This window comes from Lynx canadensis, chromosome D4 (genome assembly GCF_007474595.2).
Source record: "Lynx canadensis isolate LIC74 chromosome D4, mLynCan4.pri.v2, whole genome shotgun sequence".
NCBI lineage: Eukaryota > Metazoa > Chordata > Mammalia > Carnivora > Felidae > Lynx > Lynx canadensis.
The window spans coordinates 2,233,287-2,257,464 of NC_044315.2; the positions used below are offsets into that span (position 1 = coordinate 2,233,287).

Below are 24,178 nucleotides of genomic sequence, written 5' to 3' on the forward strand. Positions count from 1 at the left end.
TGTGTGCACGTTTTAGGCCTCTGGTCGGGGGCGCCGAGGGATTGAAGGATAAGACAGTACAATCTGCTGGGAGGGGACTGTGAGATCCTCAGTCACAGGTCAGTTCAAGGTGAATTTCAGATGGAATCCTACAGTTTAATCGTCACATCTGGGGTGTGTTCTCCGTCCATTCTTCTTCCTTGTAAAGGAAAATCTGTGCTCACATGGTGTCTCAGTCAGCTTGGGCACTGGCACAAACACCACGGCCAGGCGGCCTAAACAGCAGACATTTCTTTCTCTCCATCCTGGAGGCTGGAAGGCTGAGATCAGCGCGTCAGCAGGCTCGATTCTTTCCGAGGCCTCTCTCCTGGCGCGTAGACACCATCCTCTCCCCACGTCTGCACGTGCTTGTCCCTCTCTGTGTGTCTGTGTCCTGATCTCCTCCGTTTATAAGGACACAAGTCACGTTGGATGATGGCTACCTTAATGACCTCATTTTACTCTAAAATATCAAGGCCGTCTGTGCATACACAGTCTCATTCTGGGGCACCGGGGATCAGAACTCTATCATGAATTTTGGGAGCCCTGAGCACAGAGTGTTACGGCGGCAGTTGGCTTCTGGACGGGAGACCCTAGAGAAGCCTTGTCAGAAGCGAGCCCATGGCTCAGCAACTCTACCGGGTGAGTCCCGCTCCAAAGGGTGCAGATTCCACCCGGTTCCTAACCACCGCGTGACGTGCCGTGGTTACTGAGGGCAATGGGGGTCTGGTGGTCAACTTCTACTTCCAACAAGCACGATGTCGATACATTTAAAATGAAATTTTAATTGCATAATTTCAGGCTGCAATTTAAAATGTTCAGCAGTAAGGGGCACCTGGGTGGCTCAGTCGGGTAAGCGTCCCACTCAATATGAGCTCAGGTCACGATCTTGCGGTCACGAGTTCGAGCCCCGAGCTGGGCTCACTGCTGAACGTGAAGCCTGTTTGGGATTCTCCGTCTTCCTCTCTCTCCTCTCTTTCTGCCCCTCCCCGGCGTATGCTCTCTTTCTCTCTCTCAAAATAAATAGATAAACTTAAAAAAAATTATAAAATGTTCAGCAATAACTAAATCACTCTGTGGACGAGGTACTAATGCCTCTCAGTCAAAAGCACAGTGTGTTTCCTGCAACATGAGAACGGCTGGCTTGTGGTAAACCCCGCGGAAGGCAGCGGGAGAGAACCATCGCCCGTGGTGCACGCGGAAACAGTGTCTCGCTGGCCACGACTCGGACAGTCACCCTGCCTGCCCCGTGCTTCTCTACTGAGCACTCCAAGCAGAGCAGGCGTGGATGCGCCGAGGCCCAGTGTAAGAAAACCGGCCTGCCTCTTGGTTCACGGGAGCGCCCAGCGCTCCTGCCTGAACACGGAGGGCCGCACACTTCCCGGGGAGGTGGGAGATGACGCACCAGAGGATGCACAGCCCATGTCCCCAGAGCGTCCCTCCTGTAGCTGGTGGCCAGAGACATGCACAGCCGTCCTCACACGGGGAGGGCTTTGGGGGCTGTGATTCTCCAAGTGTATCCTCAGACCAGCAGGGTCAGCATCCCCAGCGAGAGGGTTGGAAATGCAGATTCCTGGGCCCCACCCGGATCTGCTGAGCCACGACCTCCGAGTGTGTAGCCCAGAAACCAGTGTCTGAACTAGGTAAGGCTGCCAGGCACGGTGAATAAAATAAAGGCACACAGTTAAATTTGAATTTTAGAGAAACCCGATTTTTTCATGGGACATACTTATACTAAAATTGATTCATTGTTTCTCTGAAATACAGATTTCATTGGGCTTCTGCCTTTCCTCTGGCAGCTCAAACCCCAGGAGATTCCGATGCTAAAGTTTGGGAATCACTGGTATAGAGATTTGCCCTGATCTGGCACTTTCCATGATGAACTTCAACGGGTTTTCATCAGATTCCTCCTGACTTTTATCTTTCTCTGCTCCTTTTGTAACTAACGACTCCATGTTCTACAGACTTCTTTTCCTGAATCTGGGTCTAGCTTATCCAAGCCAAGCAGACACCCAGAATGTGGTCGTATTTTCGTTTTCACCACAAGGGACTTGGAATGTAGTCATTACTGGGGAGAAGGACGTGACCCCGGCAGCCGCGCCAGGCGGAACTGCCCTCGGCTCCTTCTCATCTCTGTCCTTACGCTTACAGGTCGCATTAAGATTTGTTCTGATATTTGCACGGTTACCTGACAGCCTTACCATTTGCTCCCACTGTAGATTCGAGGGCCTCCCCCGACCCCACCTCCTCCCCCCCAGGCTTCTCCAGAGACAGCAGGAACATCAGGTGCATAGTCCTCTCCCAGATCATTCTTGTCGAAACGCACCAGACAGTCCATGAAACAGCACGTTTCGGGAATACGGGAATGGCGGCCAAGCATCATACACTCACCCCCTTTATGTCCAAGTGACATTCGTCGTCACGGAGGTATGAAGCTCTTGGAGGAGCTGATGTGAACCTTGGAAGACATGAACCACACACAGGGCTGCGCTGATCCGTCCTGGCCCTCACGTGGGAGTGGGGTCAGAGGTCCGAGAACGGGGCCATGAGGCGTATTTGTAGAACTCTGGAAGGCAGACACATCACAGTTACTGACCACACAGCTTTGTTTCAGACAGCTGAAGAGCCTTCTGTCCCCACATCTGTCACCCTGGGTACCTGTCCCTCTTCCCTTCATGTCCGATTCTCTGTTCTCTCCCTCGTTTCCTCTGCCTTTTGCTCCTCAGTTGGGTCAGGGATGGTTTTTAAATGTCACCCTCCCCCCCGCCCAAACTGCACGGACCTACTACATGCTGTTGGTGGCTTGTGGCTAACCGGAAAGGGGTTAGACTGTGCACCCTCTGACCAGCACACCTGCCCGATCCACAAGTGCGTTCGTAAGACCCTCAGAAGTCATGTCCTTGTTCTGCATCTGGCTCGTGCCTCCACACGTGCATGTTACTAGGTCACAGCCATTAGATATAAAGGAAAAGAGAACCCCATGTTTTTTTTTCCTAAGTGTTTATTTATTTTTGAGAGCGGGTGAGCACACATGTGGGGGAGGGGCAGAGAGGAGAGAGTCCCAAGCAGGTTCCACGCCGTTAATGCAGAGCCCAACACGGGGCTTGAATCCATGAACTGTGAGATCGTGACCTGAGCCAAAGTTGGATGCTTAACCGACTGAGCCACCCAGGCGCCCCAAGAGAACACCATTCTTGAAAATCATTGTAGATGGAGCTCTGGTTTTGATTCTGGGTTGGACACCGAGCTGTATGGAGCTATTGATAGTTAAAAGGCAAATCCTTTAATACAGCACGTGCCGTTGTTTATGACAGACAGTAACTGACCAACCAGGGCTGGTGGAATGCAGGGTGTTTGTCGGCTGAGGGCCTAGGAAGGTCATATAATAATATTCGGCAAATGCGTTCAAGAAACGGAGGTCAATATGACACTCTTGGTGGTGACACATGTGATTACAGACAGAAAGTTGCAGCCCCAGCCCCCAGCGTTGATGGAAGCTTTTTAACATTGGGTTTTCTTTTCCTCGAGCAGATTTGCCCAACGAGTCAGTATAGCAAGAAAACAGTGCATTTTATACTTAGGAAGAGGGCATGTGGTAGTCGAGACACAGGCTGCTCACATGTTTCTATCAGGTGGGTTTGAACTGCGGCAGTGAGGTCGGGACAGCTTAGGCTGGTGACTGCCTGTGTGGCCTTAGTATCGACCGGAGTTGTAGTCACAAAAGATCATTCCAGGATCTGAACGACTGAGATTTCAGCCCTGTTGCCAAACAGGGGGCGATGTCCCTGTCATGACACGGACACTCGATGATCCCCGCTCTGGGGTCCTTCTCACATGGTCGACGCCATCGCTGTGCGCTGATTTCCACCACGTAGATTCAGCATCTGGACAAACAGGCGGACCTCTCCAGTGTGGCTGCAGATGGGGTGTGGGTGCGCAGAGCCAGGAGGCGCGGCCGGTGGGGTTGGCAAGGCAGGACAGACAGCACGGGCGGTGCTGCTGGGGCTTGATCCCAAGCAGTAACTCCAGTCGTTTACAAGGTTTTCATGTCATAGTTTTTAATGCACTGATGACTGATGGCAGGAGTTCTCAATTATTCACGAGACGGTTCCCGTAACTCCTGCTCAAGTTCCCCAAAACAGTCATGTGGGCATTAACTTCCAAATATTATTATGCTTTAAAATCGTATTACCTCAGAGTGGATGTGTGGTTGGAAAAAGAACATGTCACCCGCCTTCTGCCTGGCAGGCGTTCTGTGCTTGCCCTGGGGGCTGTAAACGCCCGTCTGGGCCCCCGCCTCCCGGAGCCCCCTGATCCTGCCCCAGCTCCGGCCCTGGGCCAGTCGGGAGCACGTGCACGCCGAGACCCGGGCCATGGAAACGTCCCAGGAGGACATCTGCAAAGACCTCTGTGTCGGCCACTGTGTTCAGATGAGTTGGCTGAGGAAAGCTGTGTTAGCTGAGGTTCTCCAGAGAAACAGAAGCAACACTGTGTGTATACGTAAAACGACAGGGAGTGAGGTGAGGAGGGAGAGAGAGAGTGGAAGAGATGTATTTGAGGAATTGGCTGGCAGGTCTAAGATCTGCGGGGCAGTGGCGGGCTGGAGACCCGGGGAAGACTGCTGCAATCTTGAGTCTGAAGGCAGAATTCCCTCTTCCTTGGGGAACTTTAGTCTTTAAGACTAAAACTGATCAGACGAGGCCCACCCACATTATGGAGGGCCATCTACTTTGAAGTCTGCTAGTTTTATTTATTTATTTATTTAATTTGTTATTATTTTATTTTAGAGAGAGAGAGTGTGAGCAGGGGAGAGGAAGGGAGAAGGGCAGAAGGAGAAAGAGAGAGAGAGAGAGAGAGAGAGAGAGAGAGAGAGAGAGAGAGAGAGAATTTCAAGCAGGCTCCATACTCAGCACACAGTCCTACTCAGGGCTCAATCCCACAACCTTGGGATCATGACCTGAACCAAAATCAAGAGTCAGACACTCGACTGAGCCACCTAGGCACCCCTGTACCAGAATTAATGCAAAATTTTCTAGGAACTTCTACAGTGTTTTCTTTGGACCCAACTTGTGAGCAGTTGCCAGTCAGTGCTTAGAATAGCGCACGAAACGACTGCTGTTTGGCTGTTTGCCACAAAAGGCACACGGCTTCGGGATGGGAGCCCAGGGGCGCCCGGGGGGCTCAGTCGGTTGAGCGTCCGCCTTCAGCTCAGGTCATGATCTCGCAGTCCGTGAGTTCGAGCCCCGCGTCAGGCTGCGTGCTGATGGCTCAGAGCCTGGAGCCTGTTTCGGATCCTGTGTCTCCCTCTCTCTCTGCCCCTCCCCTGCTTGCACTCGGTCTCTCTTTCTCTCAAAACTAAACATAGAAAAAAAAAAAAAAAAAGAATGGGAGCCCAAAGCCCAGGGTGTACTGGGAACCTCCTCAAGGATTACAAAGTGGCTGGTTCAGAGGCCCTGAAGAGAAATCTCCAGAAAGGGGGTGTGAACGAGGCCCACCTGCTGGTGTCTGTGGGGTCTGCAGTCACTTGGGGCCTCTCCTGTCAGGAGCCCAGCGGGTTTTCTCAGAGGCTTCTATTTCTAGCTCCCTTCACAAAGCGCATCTCGAGGCAGCACGATGAGCAGGAAGTGTAGCAAGTGGATGAGAGCTGCTGTGCGCTCCCCGCACCCTCCCCAACCGTGAGCCTGCTCCTTGAGCTCTCCCGGGGGGCTGGGGCCTCTCCTGGCCACGGGACGAGGTGGCCAGCTGGGGGCCAAGGGGACCAGACACCTTGCAAGAGCGCCTCCCCGGAGAGTAGGCTTCTCTGCAGTGACAGAGAAAACAAGAGGACACTAACCTGCTGTCTGTGACAGTTCCCGTGGCCTTCCCGCATCCCCCCCTGCCCCCGTCCCCCTCGCTGTGACTAGAGCCCCAGGTGAGGGCTTCCCTCAGCTCCTTAGTGGGTTCGAACCCCACATCAGGCTCTGTGCCGACAGCTCGGAGCCTGAAGCCTGTTTTGGATTCTGTGTCTCCCTCTCTCTGCCCCTTCTCTGCTCACACTCTGTCTCTGTCTATCAAAAAAATAAACATTGAAAAAAAGTTTTTAAAAAATCCATAAGGGGCCCCTGGGTGGCTCATTCGGTTTGAGCGTCCAATTTTGGCTCAGGTCATGATCTCATGGTCCGTGGGTTTGACCCCCACGTTGGACTCTGTGCTGACAGCTCAGAGCCTGGAACCTCTTTCAAAATCTGTGTCTCCCCCTCTCTCTGACCCTCCCCCCTTCATGCTCTTTCTCTCTCTCACAAAAATAAACATTAAAAAAATTAAAAAAAAGAAATGAATTTCTCTTATGAAGAAAATTTATTCAACCCACAGAAACTCCTGACTTCAGTTTCATCTTCTTCCATTAAATTCCAGAAAACTTAGTTTGACAACTTTACTTAAAAATTGCATGCATAATATTTTTTTAATGTTTATTTATTATGAGAGAGAGAGAGAAACAGAGAGAGAGAGAGTGCGAGCAGGGGAGGGGCAGAGAGAGAGGGAGACACAGAATCCGAAGCAGGCTCCAGGCTCCGAGCTGTCAGCACAGAGCCCGATGCAGGGCTCGAACTCACGAACCGTGAGATCACGACCTGAGCTGAAATCGGATGCTTAACCGACTGAGCCACCCAGGCGCCCCTACATGTATAATATAATGCCACGTTTGTAATTCTTTCCCCATCCTTTGGTTTACCTTTCGGCACATGTAGAAAGTTACTCTCTAGGTGCTGCCTAGTGTTGCTTTGAGCTGATTGGAGTCAGGATGATATTTATATTCTTTTTTTTTTTTTTTTCTGTATCACTTTTTTAAATAACAAGAATCAGTTACCATTTGGAAAAAATAATGTTTTAAAAAGCATATTCTCATGGGGCACCTGGGTGGCTCAGTCGGTTGAGCATTTGACTTCGGCTCAGGTCATGATCTCACGGTTCATGAATTCTAGCCCCACGTTGGTCTCTGTGCTGACAGCTGAGACTGGAACCTGCTTTGGATTGTGTGTCTCCCTCTCTCCCTGCCCCTCCCCTGCTCGTGCTCTGTCTCTCAAAAATAAACCTTGAAAAACAATTAAAAATAAATAAATAAATAAATAAAAAGCATACTCTCAACCATGTAACAATGTGCAAAAAAAAGGATCACAAAGCTGTGTATCATGACATTGTATAGGAGAAGGGCTGGGAAAGAGTACCTCAAAAGGTCCCTAGTGATTTGTGAGAATTGAGATTACAGAGGTTTTTTTCCATAGCTTTTTTTGGTATGTAAAATATTTAACATTAATATGTATTATTTCTCTGTATTACTCGGGGTTCTCCAGAGAAACAGGGTCAACAGGATATACAAATAGAGATTTATTATAAGGATTTGGCTCACGTGACTGTGGAGGCTGAGAAGTCCCCAGATCTGTGATTGGCACACTGGAGGCCCAGGAGCTGATGGTGCTGGTGCCCATCTGAGTCCACATCTGAAGGCAGAAGACCGTGTCCAGCTGGAGGACGGGCAGAGAGATGGAATTCTCCCTTCCTTGGCCCTGTGCTCTATTCGGGCCTCCGTCGACTGGATGCCCTCAGTGGGGAAGGCACTCTGCCTTATTAGTCTGTTGATTTAAACATTTATCTCACCCAGAAAAATGCCCAGAATCATGTTTAACCAAGTATGTGGACACTCCAGTGGAATTGACAGATAAAATTAACTATCACACTCCTTACAGTGAAAAAATAATAATAATTAAGGCCATTGAAGGCAGAGACGCAGGGTGATCTTTCAAAAGGAGCGTCCATTGGCTGCTTACTGGCTGGGTTCTGCACATGGTGCGGGCCTGTGGAGACCTTCCCCGGGACATCAGCAAATACTCTGAATGACCTCGCTCCTTTGTGCTGCACGGAGGGTATTGGGCATCAGAGGTGATGAGGGAGAGAGCTTTGGGCCCCCAGGAGCCACTGCTTTAATGACCGTAGCTCTGCTCACGGCGCGTCCTGTGAACCCAGTACTATGCCCGCATCTCATTCCTCCCCACCACGGCTGCAAGGAGGGTGGTCGTTCTTCTTTACAGACGGGGAAGGTGAAGGGCAGAGAGGCCATGTAACCCATCCAACACCACACAGCAGGCAAAGGACGGGGGATTTGAACCCAAGAGGCAAGTACGGATCGGCTGACCTCTTGCTCCCGGGTCAGCAGCTCCATTCCTCTGCTTCCCTGGGGTGCCAGGCAAGGGCAGGTGGACTTTTTTTTTTTTTTTTTTAAATCAGGGCATCTTTATTGCAACACGTATACAATCGCAATGCATTTTATATATACTTGAAGGGCTTGAAATCTTACTTCCCAGATCATTAACATAAAATTGACACTGAAGGCCCAGAAATTTGAGTTTAAGGTGTGACCCGTGGAGGAATGATTTACACATCCTGGGGCCACTGTCTTACGGAAGGGCTGTCTTTAAAGAGTATTCCAGGGGGGCGCCTGGGTGGCTCGGTTGGTTAAACGTCCAACTTTGGCTCAGGTCATGATCTCACAGTTCGTGAGTTCAAGCCCCACGTTGGGCTCTATGCTGATAGCTCAGAGCCTGGAGCCTGCTTTGGATTCTGTGTCTCCCTCTCTCTCTGCTCCTCTCCTGCTCGCATTCTGTCTCTCCCTCTCAAAAAAAAAATAAATAAATAAACATTAAAAAAAAACATAAAATAAAATAAAATAAAATAAAGAGTATTCCAGGGTGTCTCATCTTCTAGGACACTGCTGAGGAAGGCTATCTTAGGCACAATTCACATTTTTGGACGTTTCCTGAAACCAAATCATTTTATTAGATTTTGTAACACTACTGCTTTCTTTTATATGGGGACCCTTGGGGATTCCCCATGTTTGGAATTAAATTCAAGCCATCTATCTTTTCTCACCAGATGCCTTGCCATCGGGTCTGGTCTTGGTAATATTTCGAGGACCACAGACACCTGGGTTGAGTGGGACACATTTTATTTATTTATTTTTTTTTAATTTTTTTTTTTCAACGTTTATTTATTTTTGGGACAGAGAGAGACAGAGCATGAACGGGGGAGGGGCAGAGAGAGAGGGAGACACAGAATCGGAAACAGGCTCCAGGCTCTGAGCCATCAGCCCAGAGCCCGACGCGGGGCTCGAACTCACGGACCGCGAGATCATGACCTGGCTGAAGTCGGACGCTTAACCGACTGCGCCACCCAGGCGCCCCGGGACACATTTTAAAGAGTGCAGCAACATGGCTTTCGTTTTCCTGAGACTAGTACTTGTTATTCAGCCAATACAATTCCAGATTCCTAGACAGATGGAAAAGTCAATATTTTTTCTTGAACACATCCTAACTCCTAGACTTCTTCTTGAGTCTGTGTGTGAAGCTGGCCGTACACACACCTGCAGATGTAGTGGCTGTGCTGTACTTTTTTTTTTTTTTTTTAAAGTGCTGTACTTTTTACGACAACTTGCCTCCTGGAAAGGGCCCACTGTCCTGGTGGAAAACTTGCTTGTGACAAATGTTTTAGTTTTGAATTTTGGTGCTGAGAATTAATGGGTCACAATAAATATATGAGGGGATTCTTTGTGATTTTTTTCCTCAAGGCGAGTTTTCCTTTTGATATTATGAATTACTTAAAACATCAAGCACACACATGGACAAGTGTGTGCGCACACAGGGCAGTAAGAACAGGATGCGTCATCTTCTTCCTTTTTTTAGTGTTTATTTTTAAGAGAGAGAGAGAGAGAGAGAGAGCGCCAGCAGGGCAGGGGCAGAGAGCGAAGGAGACACAGAATCCGAAGCAGGCTCCAGGCTCTGAGCTGTCAGCACAGAGCCTGACACGGGGCTCGAACCCACGAACTGTGAGATCATGACCTGAGCTGAAGTCGGACGCTTCAGTGACTAAGCCACCCAGGCACCTCTGTGATATAGAATTTTCAGCATCTTTTCTGCCACAAAAGTACCAACTATTATTTAGTCCAGGAATTGTGGGAAATTTCCTAAAGGCAGAAATTTAAGCATTACTGTTTTTAGTTTCTCGGTGGTTACTTCTAAATTCCAAATTATATTGGGGAGCTGGGTGGCTCAGTGGTTAAGCGTCTGACTTAGGCTCAGGTCATAATCTCGCCCTTCATGAGTTCGAGCCTCGTGTCAGGCTCTGTGCTGACAGCTCAGAAGCTGGAACCTGCTTTGGATTCTGAATCTCCCTCTCTCTCTGCCCCTCCCCTGCTTGTGCTCTGTCTCTCTCTCTCTCTCTCAAAAATGAATAAACATTATGGGGCGCCTGGGTGGCGCAGTCAGTTAAGCGTCCGACTTCAGCCAGGTCACGATCTCGCGGTCCGTGAGTTCGAGCCCCGCGTCGGGCTCTGGGCTGATGGCTCAGAGCCTGGAGCCTGTTTCCGATTCTGTGTCTCCCTCTCTCTCTGCCCCTCCCCCGTTCATGCTCTGTCTCTCTCTGTCCCAAAAATAAATAAACATTCAAAAAAAATTAAAAAAAAATGAATAAACATTAAAAAAAATTTTTTAAGCAAAATTTCAAATTATAAAGTTTCTCCATTTTTCGACCTTGATTTGTTTTGTGATGACCTTCTGTTATGGAAGATGGAGGTTTAGCTAACATGTACTCCTCTCTCCTTCCTCTGGATTATTTTAGGTACATTATCACAGTCAGTGCTCTTATAGGTTCATATTTAGCTTTAAGTGGTTACTTGAACTTGAATTTCTTATTGGATCAACTTTAGATGGTAGGAATTGCTGAGACAAGCAGGTCTCCAAACCCTGCCTTTCCCTCCACCTTTCTCCCAGCCTTGTGTGTCCCACATTCTTCCAAATAGCATTTATTTTTTTAGTGATAGATTTTTTGCCCCATTTTTAACAGCTGGTATGGTTTACATACCATAAAACTCACCCACTTCCAGGGTACAACTCACTGATGTTTATAAATCTATAGCTGTGTAAGATCCACTAGCTCTGTTCCAGAACATTCTCAACATAAGTATGCACTTATTTTTATATTGTCAAAGTAAATGTCATTGAGTTTGGTCCCCTGGCCATATATGAATTTTCTGGGTTTCATCTAGAAGTCAGGTCAATACACCACATATAGCCATGATTACGACAGTATGGGGACGGGCCCGGTGCAGACTCATGACTGTTTACTTAATTCACTCAACAATAAATCATTACTGAGAATCCACTTGTGTCAGGTGCTGTTTTAAACACCAGCAACAAGATGGCGAGCACAGTGCACCTGGTGCCTGCCTGCCTGATGATTAAACTCTGGAAAAGCCATTGACACCATAAAGTACCGACCCACACATATGCATATCCATTAGCTTCCACCAGCGAATGGTGGCTTCAAACCACAACCACCTGATTACCATACATCTGATTACTGCGTCATCTGGACTGGCCATCCAGTCTGGGCCAGCTTGTTTGGTCCCTGTATGTGTGGTCAGTTAGAGGGTAGTGTGGAAGCCGGCTGAGGCAGGATGGCCTCCTGTCACACAGGGTCTCTTCCACCACATTCTGTTGGTCAAAGCAGCCATGAGCAAAGGGGGAACGTAGACCACCCCGCTGAAAGGGGGATCCTGGGTAGGAAGATTACCCGATCTGAAGCAGCCATGCTGGGAGAAAACTCAAGCCTCACAGAGAAGCCACGTGCAAGAGCTCCGCGCCTGGGTGAGCCTGCCTTTGGGTCATCCCAGGTTACGTGCCGGATAAGTTAGGAAAGAAGCCTCTGTCGTTTCGGTCCTCTTAGCTGGGGATTCCAGACTCCAGGGAGCAATCAAACCATCCTGTTGGGGTCTGGCTGAATTCCTGAGTGCAGAATCCAAGGGGCATAATAGAGAGGATGTTGTTTTATCACAGTAAGTTTTGCAGCAATCTAACTGGGTCAAGGAGGAAGATGGGGGAAGTACTGGGGTAACTCACGGAGAAGATGGTGCATGTTTGCAATGTTGTTCCTTTCAGTTAAAATTGTTTCCACGGGATGTCGAGAATGAATGTGAGAAATCAGGAGCCCATACTGTGCTTTGCATTAAGTGACACATGATTTGCATATTATCCGAAGTTGTGAATGGAGTGACTCTGCCCAGCTAGTGCTGAGTGGAAATGGTGGCCATGGAGCAAGCGTGGGGTACGCTGTCCCAGAGCAGTGGGTGTCCGAGGCCACTGGGCCTGGTCTGCCTCGGAGAGGACAATCACACTGGTTTCTAGATCAGAAAGCTCTGAGCTCAGGATAAAGAAAAGAGTCTTTTACGGGAAACTGTAGAACTTGATGTTTTTTTGTTTTTGTTTTTTTTTTCTGGAGTACTTATTCTTTGTTTGTTTTTCTAAATGAGTAAGGAAAAATTCTAAAGAATATTCATTGGATTTAATTTTGTTCTTTGGAAATCCAGGGATGAGCTTCTAGGGGAATGAAAGGCACATGCCTGAAAAGGCTTTTCTCTTGTTAAAAAATGTGATTAGAGGATTACCCAGAATGCTGTGTTTTGCATCTTCCCTGTGGCTTTCATTACAGCTGCTCCTTCCTCAGCAGGCTCCATAATTATACAAATGTCTTAGCCTTTCAAGTGTTCCATTATTCATTTGTGACTCACCGGGAGCACCTACGGCCTGTTCAGCTGCGGAGCCAGCTTGCTCAGTGCACCGGCTGTACATTCGTTTTTGACCTGGGAATTTGTGTTTCCGGGAAAGATGAAGTGGAAGATAGCATTTATGCCGTGGTTCTCCTCGCTTACACATGGGGGCCTTATTCTTTATCGCTCACATGCGTGAGCCTCCAGACTGCTCAATCCTTGGTTCCCTGGTTGCACTGGCTTGCAAATTGTAGACACTGTCACTGAAGCAATCTTGCCTACTTGAAATATCTCATTTACTGTCATTGCTTTGGGGGCAACCATTTCCCAGCCTCTGAGTCTCTTTGCCCACAGCACCACCTACGTCTTCTACTTATTGTATCCTACACGTTTCAGCAAAGCCATCTCAGAATCCTCATTTCCCACCATAAACGTTGCTTAGATAGAACTAAAATAGGTTAGACAGAACTTTTGGCTGTGTGCCCTTGGTGACATGTATAAGCGGGAATGAATAAAAATGATAGTCTTTTGACAAACAGCAGTTAATAACAACTTTTAAGTGGTGAATTAATCATTGGGTCATTTAATTGTCATGTAGAAGAGTTCAGAAATTGGAATGTCTATGAGGTAAGCAGACACATGTGTGTGGACGGGCTGGGGTGCACAAGACATCTACAGTTACACAGCATCTCATTAAAGTAAAGAAAACTCTACACATGCAGTTGTATGAAATAGTACAGAGACATCTTGAGCACCCATCACCCAATTTCCCCAGGGGGCAACATCATCCAAAAGTACAGGACAATGTTTTTTTTTTTTTTTTTTTTTTAATTTTTTTTTTCAACGTTTATTTATTTTTGGGACAGAGAGAGACAGAGCATGAACGGGGGAGGGGCAGAGAGAGAAGGAGACACAGAATCGGAAACAGGCTCCAGGCTCTGAGCCATCAGCCCAGAGCCCGACGCGGGGCTCGAACTCACGGACCGCGAGATCGTGACCTGGCTGAAGTCGGACGCTCAACCGACTGCGCCACCCAGGCGCCCCAGTACAGGACAATGTTAACCAGGACATTGACATTGATAGTCAGGACACAGCGTTTGCATCACCACAAGACCCTCTTGGGTCCTCCCCGTCCTCCCCACCCCATCCCTAACCTGGGCCATCACTCCTCTTCACCAGTCTTTTCTCTGTCTCTATAGTTTTGACATTTTAAGAATGATATATAAATGGAATCATAAGGTATTATTAAAAAGAGAAAACAGGCCCAAAATGGAATCACCAAACCAAGACTTAATACCTAACATAACAGGTTTCAGCCTCTCCCAGGGGTGTAATCTCGTGTCTGCTCGTGTCTTTTCCATTTTCTAATTACACCATGTTTCAACACATGAGACAGAGGAGTGCAGCACGTCCTAGATCCCAGAGAGCCTGCTACATAGATGACCATCTCACAGAAACTAAGAGCCATGGCAACTTTTCCTGTTGAAGCATTTCACAGTGTCCCAAGGCACTCACTTTAATAATCGCTGACATACAGCCAGTGAGAAAGTAGTTTTCTTTGTCAACAGAAGGTGGACTCTGAAATCTGGGGTCAGGATCCCTTGTAGCCAAGAAACAGAAGAAGCATCTGCCCTGGCCAAAATGTTCCCATGTCTCCCGTGCTGTAAATGGGCAGGGAAGCAGCTGGAAGGTGCAAGGGGCAGAGGGAGGAGGGAGGGGAGGGCAGCACCTAGAACCCCAGGTTTCTTCTCTTCCTTCTTGGCACTAAAATTTTCACTTCAATCCACAGTGGCTGCTCAAGCAAGATTTCGCTGGCTTCGGCCCCAAATCTGTAATTTCAGCAAGGGTCCAGGTCATTTGTCTCCTTCTATTTGGGAAACAGTGCCTTCTAGTGCTCCTGCGTGTCACTTACTCGTCTGTCACAGGGCGGATTCCCAGGGAGATGGGCTACCTGGTCTCTTGCCAGAGTGTGACTTGGTGCCATTTAGCACACGTGCTATGGTCCTCTGTGCCCACGGTTAGTGGCAGCCACCAAGTCCATCAGGCACCTCTTCTGAAGATGCTCTGTTGAACTATTGATGGGCATTCACAGAAGACGGGACCTGTGTGTGTTGTTAGTTGTACACGGCCCATCTGTCCCACAGCATCTAACTTTCTGCTTCCTACTTCCTTTCCAGTGTACACATATTTTATGAGCACAAATTCTCGGGGGGGGGGGGGAGGGACATAATGCAGGCTTTGTTTATTAATACTAGAAATTACAAGTTTCTAAAAAAGTAATTCTAAAATAATTCATGCAAGATATTCCCAAATATCCTAATCAGGAATCCTTCTGCCCTGCACCTTAGGAAAAGAGTCTCAAAAGAAAGAGGAATGGTTTCTCCAAATCCTAACTGGCCAAAAGCACCGATAAAACCCACTTCCCCTGGATTAATGCTATGCTGCGGTCCATTTCGATCAGTTGCAATCATGTCCACTTAGCAAAAATCTCAATAAAATTGTCTATGTCAATTACATGTTAAAACAACAACGTTTTGGTATATTGGGTTAAATAGAATACAGTATTAAATAAAAAAAATTTAAGTTTATGTATTTATTTTGAGAGAGAAAAAGTGAGTGGGGGAGGGGAGGAGAGAGGTGGGGGGAGAAAGAAAATCCCAAGCAGACTCCACGTTGTCAGTGCAGAACCCGATATGGGGCTCAATCCCGCGTGAAATCATGACCTGAGCCGAAATCAAGAGTTGGCTGCTTAACCCACTGAGCCCCCCCAGGTGTCTCTACGGTATTAAAACTAAGCCCACCTGTTTCTTTTTAGTTTCATAATGTAGTAACTAGAAAATCTAGAATTACGTCTGTGATTTGTTCCTCTTCTGCTCGATGTGGGGGCGCTCCTCACTTAGCTCTCTGCCAGAGGTCACCTCCGCCTGACTCCTGGGTTTTCCTACCTGCCAGATTTCCGTTCACAGCTCTGGCCTTATACGACTTCATGTTTGTCATTTTTTGTCTCTTCCCCTAAAGTTAAAGCGTGGGGAAGGCAAGGACTGAGACTGGCCTGTGGGCCCCCCACCCCCCAGACGCCCAATGAACATTCGTTGAGTGCATACAACTCTACCAGACAAAGCTGCAGTCAAGTTCATGATCCAAGGCTATATTTGTAAACAGCTGAACAGATAAGCTCTGGAATGCACATTTTTTTTTTCCTTCCTTTTTTCAAATCTCATGGCTTCACAGTCCTTCCAAGGCTTGTCGCTCTGACCCAGGCCCTCAGGGCTAATGATCTGCCTAAACCTATCTCCTTTTTTTCCCTTTATTTTTAAATGTTTATTTATTTTTAAGGGGGTGGGAGACAGAACTCGAGCTGGGGAGGGGCAGAGAGAGAGGGAGACACAGAATCCGAAGCGGGTTTCAGGCTCTGAGCTGTCAGCACAGAGCCCAGTGTGGCGCTCGAACCCATGAACCGCAAGATCATGATCTCAGCCCAAGTCTGAGGCTTAACCACCTGAGCTGAAGTCGGATGCTTAACTGACTGAGCCATCCAGGTACCCCTATTTATTTTTATTTTTTAATTTTTTAATGTTAATTGATTTTTGAAAGAGAGAGAGAGAGAGAGAGAGAGAGAGAGAGAGAGAGAGAGAATGAGAAGGGGAGGGACAGAGAGAGAGGGAGACACAGAATCCGAAGCAGGCTCCAGGTTCTGAGCTGTCAGCACAGAGCCAGATGCAGGGCTCGAACTCATGAACCACAAGATCATGACCTGAGCTGGAGTCAGACACTTAACTGACTGAGCCACCCAGGTGCCCCCAAACTTAATTTTCTAATAAACTTTCAACTTTACACATTTAGAGTTGAGACATCTGTAGTTTGTCAATTGGGCACATTTTAGGAGAGCTAAATGTATAATAAAATCATTTTGAAAGAACCATATCTGGAAGAACTGTTTTGTACCAATGTTGAGTATTAAAAATTCAGTGGGTGGAAATAAAAGCTTTTTAGACAAATACAAGGTGAGGAGAGTTCCAGAAACTATGGTCATTATTTAAAATAAGTTCCTTATTTCTGGTATTATTACTGATCCTGAAGCTTATCTTGATGAACTCATGAATCCATACTTTGTGTATACTCGCTCAGGCAGAATAGTTTGCAATATTGCTACTGGCGACTTGAAATGAATTAAACTATGATTTAGATAATTTACAATAAAATAAGTGACAGTTTTTTTCAAGGGGAATGAGGGCCTCTGTGTATTACTAAATCCTCCCTCCGGGATATCTAGTTCTGAAGGAGAGGCTTGTGCTGAGGGTGACCCAGAAAACAAAACGTGTAGGAACTTTCTTCCTTGGAGAAAACGGTTTCTGATGGAAAATGATATACAGGGAGGATCTTCGGGGTATTGACGGAGGGCTGATTCTGAATTTTCTGTCATTTTCATCAGTGTTAAAGTCTCGGCCCCTCTCTGATGCCAAAGAAGGTGAGTGCAGACAGTGTTCTCCTAGGAACTGGCTCCCTGGTAGGGCCTCTACTCCAGGATGGCATCTATAGTTAAACTCAAGTTAACCAAACTCTCAAGAGACTGATGTATAAACCAAAACACCAGTTTATTACTGTCCCAGTGAGTAAGGGACAGAAGTTCAGTTCTTCTCTTCAACACATGCTCCCTTCAGGACTGGAAGCCAGTTATTCTTAGGAGACTGTTTTGGGTAGCAGACAAATGCATGTAAGATGCTCGGATGGCATCTTGCCAGGTGGCAAGCAGCCTTAGGACGCAACTCTGAACCAGAAGCTGAGAGCCCTGCCCTGCGGAGGCGGATGCGTACGTCATTCCTGTGCCAGGCCCTCAAGTGCCTGCCGGCAGCGCGGCCTCGCTCCGTATGTGGTTGGCACTTGGGCAAGTTCTGACTTTGTTGGCCCTCCGTCCACAGTTCCGGTAGTTATTTCTCGTTGCCTAATCCTGGCTCTTCCGACAGGATGCAACATACATGTGATTTCAGCGTCCCTGAGTGACAGTCACCTTTGAGCCCAAGAAATCTGCTTCTCCTCGACGGGATTTATGCCGTTTGGACACACCTGGACATTCCCGAATGCCTACAGCTACGCGGTTACAGGTGATGGGTTAGGGTGGTTACAATGGCACTTTTAGAAGGAGACCTCATCTCTAAGTTGTGTGGACAATTTACCTTACGTAGCGATATCTTTACTTTTTGTATCACGGAAGCTAGCTGTCATCAGGGAATCTGCCAGTTTATTCTCGGTATACTGCTGATCTTTCTGCAGTTGTCTTTGGGGACATAATAGTATCAGTTTAAAAATCAATCCTCAGAGGGAATGTCTGTATTGAGCCGGGGCTAAATCAGGGAGGGGACAAGAGTGGGCACGGGGAGAAAGAGGAAGCCCATCACGGACGCACCTCACTGTGTGCACCTGGCCGTCGGCACACTTGGTAAAGTAGATCACACACCACGGGAAACGTTTCCCATCTGCGGAATGTCCGGGCCTGTTGCAAGTTAAGCTCATGCCCAGAGGCTGGGTCGGGCAGGGTGAAGCTTGCCGGCTTCCCGTGAGACCCGCACATCTCGGATTCCCACCAGCGTCCTTGGCCTGACACTAAACTCTACCTTGGCTTATGGGCTTATTCTGGGGGATCACCTCCGCACCAAGTCTGGGTCTCCTGTCATCGGGACGGTACAATAGGTACCATCATTATTCAGTGGCCTGTTCATGTCTCTGAGGCCGAAAGAATTCAGTATCATTTCAAGTATTCCATCCGTCTGCATCATCACGGATGCCCATTGTCTCTCAGGGACCCTTGTAAGAATACATCTTCCCTGGTGCTTTCCGTCAGCACCCGCAGGGCAAATTTCCTTTCTATTACACTTACAAATTTTTTGAAGTTTGTTTCTTTATTTGAGGGAGAGAGAGAGAGAGGGAGAGAGAGGGAGGGAGAGAGAGGGAGACAGAGGGAGACAGAGAGTGCGTGTGTGCGCATGAGCAGGGGAGAGGCAGAGAGAGGGACAGAAGGAGAGTCCCAAGCAGGCTCTGCACACTCAGCACAGAGACTGACGTGGGGCTCAAACTCACGAACTGTGAAATCATGTCCTGAGCTGAAATCAAGAGTGGGATGCTTAAGCGACTGAGCCATCCAGGTGCCCCTACACTTACAATTTTTTTTTAATGATTATTTTTTAAATTTACATCCAAGTTAGTTAACATATAGTGTAATAACAGTTTCAGGAACAGAATTTAGTGATTCATCACTTACATACAACACCCAGTGCTCATCCCAACAAGTGTCCTCCTTAGTGCCCATCCCCCCTCCCCCAGCATCCCCTCCAGCAACCCTCAGTTTGTTCTCTTACACTTACAATTTTTACCTCAAGTATGCCTCCTATAGGTGGCAAAATGCAGGATTTTTTTAAAATACTGCAATGGTTTGCCCTTTCTTCCCTTCTCTCCCTCCTTCCCTCCCTTCCTTCCTTTCTTTCCTCCTTCCTTCCCTCCTTCTTCCTTCCTTCTGCCCTCCCTCCCTCCTTCCCTCCCTTCCTTCCTTCCCTCCTTCTTCCTTCCTTCCTTCAGCCCTCCCTGCCTCCCTCCTTCTTTCACAGCAGAGTTCTGCTGATCTGGACTGGCTCACACAACAGCCTGTCTCCACTCACTGTGACTCTGTGCCACTGATACATGGCTTGCTTTCTGCCCTCCTGGCTTCTTTTGCAGAGTGTGAGCGGGTCACATGGCTCTCGCTGACCCACTGGTGACTTTCTTCAAGGGGTTCGGGGTAAAGAAATGCCGAACTCCCTGCCACATTCCTGGAGGAAGCCCACGCACTGTTGGAAACCCTTACTGTGACCCGCATCATCTACTTAGACTAGCGGAGGTCAGGAAAGTCTGGTCTGGAGAAGTGCCTGTCAGACCAGTGGTGACGATCGCCTCTGTCTCTAGTTCAGCAGGTGCCACTCTGAGAAGGGAGCACACTCCCCTCAGGGCCCTGGGGACACAGCTTTGCAAGGGTGTGAGGCTTGAAATAGAAGAAATACAAAATGCATCTTCTTCACCAAATCACTGCACTTTGACTCATTCCCTCAGCTTGCCTTTGGATCTCCAGTGGCACTACTTTGAAATGGATTCTAGAATGAGTGCGGCATGGAGGATGTCGTCAGGCGCAGATGGGGACCAGGTTGTCTCTGCATCCGTCCCTCACCCCACTCCCTGCCCGGGCCGCCCAGATGCACCCAGAATGCCTTACCTCCAAAATCAGCTCAGAAGGAGCGTATCTTTCTTCCAAATGTCAGCTGGAAGCTTGTGGACACAGCCTGGCTTGGACGAAGACCACTCACAGTGCGCGTGAGGGCAAGATTGCTCTTTGTTCCGAGCACCCTGGAAAGGGAAACGTGACTTGTCAAAATCAAGCCCCTTGAATTTAATGGCCATAAATTTCAAGTAATTAAGAACCTGACAAAAGCAGACAATTATGCTTCAAAATAATTAATTTTATAATTTTTGTTTCCAGGAAATTGACTGCTGTTTGGATATCTCGTGAATTTTGTCACCGTTGAACAAAAATAGCTTCCCTCTGTCAATGTCAGTTAATACCACCCTGTAAGAGAAAATCTCGCCACCATCACATGAGTGTTTATGACAAGACATTTTGATAGATTTGCATCACTCTTGAAAAAAATGAGGTGGCAGATGCCAAGCTGTTGTTGGGATTCCATAGAGAACAGAGTCCGAAGGGAGATTTGCCGGTGAGATCTTTTAAGGTGCCCTCTGGGGAGACACCTTTTAGGGGAGTGAGGGGAGAGTTGGCTGTGATGCTGGTGCAGCAGCAGCCTCAGTGAGCCCAGTTCTGAGCAGGGATGGCCTTTCTGAGACGACATGCCACGAGGTAAGGGATCTGCGGCTTGCACCTTCCAGGGAGGGGTGGTGGTGACCTCAGATGGGGAAGTGTCCTTTGCAGAGGGCAGTTCCTGAGGAGGGACCTGTCTGGGAGCCGTGGACAGCAGGGAGGTACTCTCAGCAGCTGGGGAGTGATGGCCAGATTGGGAGGGAGATTGGGCGGTACACCAGCGTCCACCAAAGCAGTTATTAAATTGCTTATTTTCTCTTCTTGAATATGGATAGTCATATGGAAAGGGAAGGTGGGAAACCCTGGGACAAGGAGGTCCACGCAGGGTTCTGGCAGAGCCCATCTTCCCGGTGAGGACTTCTGGGTGGCTCAGTGGGTTAAGCATCTGACTTCGGCTCAAGTCATGATCTCACTGTTCATGGGCTCGAATCCCATGTCAGGCTCTGTGCTGACAGCTCGGAACCTGGAGCCTGCTTTAGAGTCTGTGTCTCCCGCTTTCTCTGTTCCTCCCCCACTCACACTCTCAAAATGAATAAACGTTAAAAAAAATTTTTTTTACAGAGAAAAATGTTTATTCAGGTCCTTTGCTCATTTTTTAATTGGATTTTTTTCTACTGGGTTGTATGGTTCTTCATACATTTTGTATATTAAATCCTTGTATGATTTGCAACTATTTTCTCCCATTCAATAGGTTGCCTTTTCATTTTTTTGACAGTTTCCTTTGCTGTGCTGAAGATCTGTAGTTTGCTATAATCCCACTCTTTACAAAATTTTGCTTTTGTTACCTTTGTTTTTGGTGTCATGAAGGAAAAAATTTTAATTAAGAACAAAACAGACACAAACCATGAGAGACTCTTAAAGATAGAGAACAAACTGAGGGTTGATGGGAGGGAGGAGGGTGGGGGGGGGTGGGATGGATGGGGGGGGATAGGTACTAAGGAGGGCACTTGTTGAGATGAGCACTGGGTGTTGTATGTAGGTGATGAATCACTGAATTCTACTCCTGAAACCAGTTATCACACTGTATGCCAACTAAATGGAATTTAAATAAAAATTTGAAAAAAAAAAAAAAAGAACAGAACAGATTCATTTCAAAAAGTGAATCACTATTAACGTTTGTCTTTTCTCTTTAGGTCAACAGCAAAAATATATTGGTCTTTCAAACCCTTTAACGTGCTGAATAAATCCTGTAAAATAACATAATTTAATCAATGCCTCTAATTTTTTTTAATGGTCATCATTTATATTACTTTACACACAAGGAATAACTTTAATTATAAATTCTTATAATATTCAAGCCCATTGCTCAATGTACGAATATCTTATAAGAAACTGTATTTCTTACTTTTTCCTAACGCTTAGCTGAAGTGATGTCAGTAAATACTGTTTTCTCTAAACGCGCATGCCCCCCATTAAATTTATGGGAGAACTTTCTAGAAGCTGACATCTGTTACCCCAGACAACACGACCCCGAAGTTGTTGCGTCTCTTGTCCCAGGCCCCGCCTCTCTGTTGTCTTGTATCCCTGGCTGGGCTCGCCTCTGGGAGAAATTCCTCCAACACTGATCTTTTAAATTAAGAAAATAATAGGGAGCCAAAGGCTCTGTCTGTGAAGCTTGGGGACTCGTGGAAGAGTGGGTGGGAGCTCCACACTCAGGCAGCACAGTGGTCCAGGTTCACCAAAACTCGGGCGTTGCTCTGAGAACCAGGCCACCTCCTTTCTCTAAAGCAGGGTGGCCACGTGCCCGCCTCCTGCGACCTGGGTGGTGAGCCCGTGGACGGGCCTGGAAAGGCCTGGGTGGGTGCACAGAGAGCTCATGACCAACCCATCAGGTCATCATTTTTCGGCCCAGGCAGCTCCTGCCATGCCGGAGGGCCGGAGCTACAGATTTTCCTTCTGGAGAAGCCAGAATCCGGACGTTTTTAATGTGAACATCTCTCAAATTTTACACGTTAGAACTATTTACATTTTCTTTGAAAGCACGGTGTGGGCCAAAAAAAAAAGCCTGAGGCTACTTTTGGGCCTCAGGCTTCAACATACGCGCTCCTGGTAGCCTCTGGTTGGCAGCGTAATCGACACGGCACAGAAGGAAGGGCGCCCCGCCTGGGCGGCACCACCCACCCGCCAGACGCGGGACAGACGCGGGACAGGCGCGAACCCTGGTGGGCTGGAAAAATGACAGAGAGGGACACCAGCCGTGCTACTGGGCACACTCCTCACGGGATGGGCTTCTTCACGTGGCTTCAGAGAAACAGGTGGTTGAGGCAGAGGGGTGGTTCGTACAACCCCAACCTGTGCAAGTGTAAACCAGGGAAGGTCCGTGAGGCCCCTGCGTCGAACAACTGCTTCGCGGGCTTGCACAGGCCTCAGAGGTTCCTGTTGCGGGTTCCACGGGGACAGGAGAAAGCAGGCAAGCAGGCGGATGGCCTCCTGTTTACATGCGCGCAAAATATTTTCCCCATCGTTCCCGGGCTCGGGTGACGAAACTTTTACCAATAGAGACCCTCCCAGACGGGGACGCTCACGGACAGGGACCCTCGCAGAGGGGACCCCTCTCCCCACGCGGGCGTCTGGAGCCTCGAGGGCCCGCCCGGCAACCTCACTTCCGGTCCGGGGCCCGCGGGCGGCCAGGCGCGGGGAATGTCGGGAGGCGGCAAACAAGACTCGGTGAAGAGTGGACTCTCCTCCCCTGGCACCCCCAACACCTACCCTGTCTCAGCGCTTGCACCGATTGGAAACCTCCGAACTGCTCGAAGTGTGACCTGTTACCCTGACCGGCAAAACGTCGGGCTGGGGCCGGCGGCCTTTCGTCCTCCTCCTCCCGAGAAACGTGCCTGCCGGTCAAGCCCACGGCGGGCTTCCTCTCGCCCTGGAAGAGCCGCCCCGCATCGGCGCCGCGGAAGCTCCGATTGCCTGTCCGGGCAGCGCTGACGCCGGGCGACATTTCCCTGGGTGAGAGTCGCACGCTCGGCCCGTCGGGGAAACGAGCGCGTTCGTGCTTAATTGCCACCCAAGCGCCTGAGCTCTTTTGCTCCGGAAGGACAGCGCGAAGATCCTCCGATGAGACGAACGCTTGCACGCCGCCTTGCTGTGCAGACTTGTGTTACATGCACTTGGGGAGCCTCCCTTTACAAGGGCATTCGGCGTAACGGGGCACTCGCCACTGAAGCTGACGTACGAGCCCGGCTCTGGGACGCAGTCTGTCAGCTGGGTCGTCCCCCCGAAGGGCCAGAGCGAGGCAGGAACTCTCCCCTTCACATCACCGAGCAAACCGGTGGGCTGCGGTCCCCTGAGTCCTGTTGGGGAAATGCATTCGAAAGGACCAGTGAGTTTAAATAGCCAAGGAAGTAAAAACATTCTTATTTTCTTCATCTCTTTACAAGATTTCAGGTGCTACAATGACTGATTTGCGACTCGAGCCTGTGATTACATTTTTGTGCACCATAAGCTGATGGGGGCATTATGCAAAGGGCATTTTTGTTGCTGGGGCGGGTTTCAAAAGCCAGGCACGTAGACCGTACCAGAGTGTTTTAGCAGATACTTTTAATGAGGTTGCATCAACACTAAAACCATTTTCAAAGCCAAGAACAAATCAATGTATAATATGATCCAGATGGTTCTCAGATACAGGCTTCCAAGGACTCTGGGCCCCATACTCCTGTAATAAAAAGAATATAAATTCTACATTTATTTTTTAATGTTTATTTTATTTTATTTTATTTTTGACAGAGAGAGAGACAAAGCATGAG

At 48.4% G+C, this 24,178-nt stretch overlaps 1 long non-coding RNA gene across 1 annotated transcript; it reads right to left on the bottom strand.

Moving 5' to 3' along the window:
• Positions 1–1,338: 1,338 nt before the first annotated feature.
• LOC115500081 lies at positions 1,339–23,332 on the bottom strand. The gene is made up of 3 exons (XR_003964375.1): positions 23,139–23,332; positions 19,830–19,960; positions 1,339–2,584 (listed from the first exon to the last, which is right to left on the bottom strand). It is a non-coding gene; the product is annotated as an uncharacterized LOC115500081 (long non-coding RNA).
• Between the last annotated feature and the right edge of the window lie 846 nt (positions 23,333–24,178).